This window comes from Pinus tabuliformis, chromosome J, assembly GCF_031772625.1.
Source record: "Pinus tabuliformis cultivar Carrire ecotype Pingquan chromosome J, CPIR1, whole genome shotgun sequence".
NCBI lineage: Eukaryota > Viridiplantae > Streptophyta > Pinopsida > Pinales > Pinaceae > Pinus > Pinus tabuliformis.
The window spans coordinates 1,051,703,000-1,051,705,282 of NC_142295.1; the positions used below are offsets into that span (position 1 = coordinate 1,051,703,000).

General features: G+C 42.9%; 1 pseudogene; it reads right to left on the reverse strand.

The window, feature by feature from the left end:
- Window positions 1-1,018: 1,018 nt before the first annotated feature.
- Window positions 1,019-1,781, reverse strand: LOC149230535 (pyrophosphate-energized vacuolar membrane proton pump 1 pseudogene; annotated as a pseudogene).
- Window positions 1,782-2,283: the final 502 nt, after the last annotated feature.

Here is a 2,283-nt window from a genome sequence, read left to right on the forward strand (position 1 = left end):
AAATGACTAACTGGCTACAAAAATGACTAACCACTAGCTAACCAAAATGAGGCCCCAAGCCTTCTTATTTATACAATTTGAGGACCCAACAGTCCTCCTAAAAGTTAGGGACTTGGCTGCCCAAGACTTGTAGTTAACAGCAGTCCTACTTGACTTGCTTGGCTGCCCTTGGGCTGATTGATTCGGTGGCCCTTGAACTCCGAGCTGATGGTGGAGAATTCGAGGTAAGGGCCCATAAATGAGGGGGACACCTTCCTACAAATCCTCTAGCTTGTTCTCCCACGAATTTGGCTGCCAAGTGCTCATTAAGACCTTCCATTTTGTCTCCAAGTTGACCAAAAAGGCTACACAAAGCACCCATTAGACTTGTTGGCATAATGACTAACCAAATTCACTCTATTAACATAAAAATAATCAAAAACATGCAATAAACAATTGAGAATGGTGGACTAAGCCAAATTAGGAGGTTGAATGAGCCCAAACAATTGTACATTTTTGGGGCTCATCATCACCCCCCTACTGAAAGTGTTGCTCATCCTCTGAGCAACCAAATCTCTCCCCTTGTCCTTGATGGCCCTGGTGACTTCCTTGGCTAGCATCTCGGCCGATTTCTCCTTTGGCTTCCCGCTTTTCAAACTTTCCTGTAGAAACTGTTCGCTGGCTTCCTGTAGAAACAGTCTCTGTCTTCCTGTAGAAACAGTCTGCTAGCTTCCTGTAGAAACAGTCTGCTAGCTTCCTGTAGAACCAATTTCACTGATTTTACTTGCTTGGCTGGGGGTGCCTTCTCCTTGAACTGCGCTGCCTGAAAGCTGACGAATCCAACACAAATGGCAAGTCTAATGTATTATAAAAGCACACACGTACAATGAACTGCCCGAGAATAGATATTGCATGCCGAAGCTGGATGGGAAAAAGTGTTTCCAGGCCTTTAAATCACTGTTTTTCCATTGGTTAACCTTGATTCACATTTCTGTTCCTGACATGACAATACTTTCCCACTGCGACCGCTTTCTTTTCTTCATAAAATGCTTACTGCAATAGCAAATATGGGAATAATAACAGATTTGTATCCCAAAGCCAACCCAAATATAACATTAGTTGCTGCTTCCAGTCCTGCATGAATCGACAACATCTTGGACAGGGCTGTAAGCATTACTAGTGCAGTATTCAGTGACAAAACCAATAACAAGGCCAGACCACAAACCAATAGCACCACAGAAGAAAAGCTCCCAGTTCTTTACAACCTTCTGGGCACCAAAATTGAAGATAGTGAAGGATGAAGGCAATGCAACTAGGCTTACAGCAGCAATGCCAATAGTCATCACTACTGTGGAGATAATAAGTTGCTTTTTCAATGCAGGCTCAATTTCCTTCACAGCCTTGATCTCAAATATGTTAGTTGCAAACAGAGTTGTGATTAAGCAAGCAATGATACCCATTGAACTAATAAGCAAGGGATAACACATGGCAGTAAGATCATGAGAGTTTCTAAATGATGATATGGATGCAACAACCAGAGCTGCACAAGAAGATTCAGCATAGGACCCAAATAGATCTGATCCCATACCAGCGATATCTCCAACATTGTCACCAAAATTATCAGCAATGACAGCTGGGTTGCGTGGATCGTCTTCAGGAATGTTCCTCTCAACCTTGCCAACAAGATCAGCACCTACATCTGCTGCTTTGGTGTAAATACCACCACCTACGCTGCCAAACAGAGCCATGGAAGAACCGCCAAGACCATATTTGAAGATGTTGAAATAAGTTTTGCTAACCATTTCATATATTTTTCTTCAAGATGTTCTGCTAATTTTCGTTTATCTCCATCTTGAGACAAGACAAACAATAGTTCCACAGCATGAGCTCGCATTTCAGAGTATGTAACTTCGCAAAAAGGGAAGCAATACCTGAATTTGAATACACTTCGAGTGAATCATGTTGCAAGTGCAAGTTGACTAACGGTCTTTGAACTTAAGCCGAGCGCTCAGTGATGTCTGCGTGATTTTTGGAGTGAGGTGGCACATACGTGTGCTGGCTTATGCGACTGTTGTCTCCACTGCAGTGTTTAACTATTTGTTTTCTGCTGTTAATCTCATCCATCAAGCATGCTGAAGTTTAACTGTCCATCACTACCTGTTTTCAATTTTCTTCCTGAGATGGCTGAGCGCACGTGTCTCATTCACCCACCAAGTGCTGTTGAACTGGATGAGGGTGGCCAGTTAGCTGGCCACCAATTTGTCTAAATCCAACCATCTCATTGTTCACGCAGTTCTCGAATTA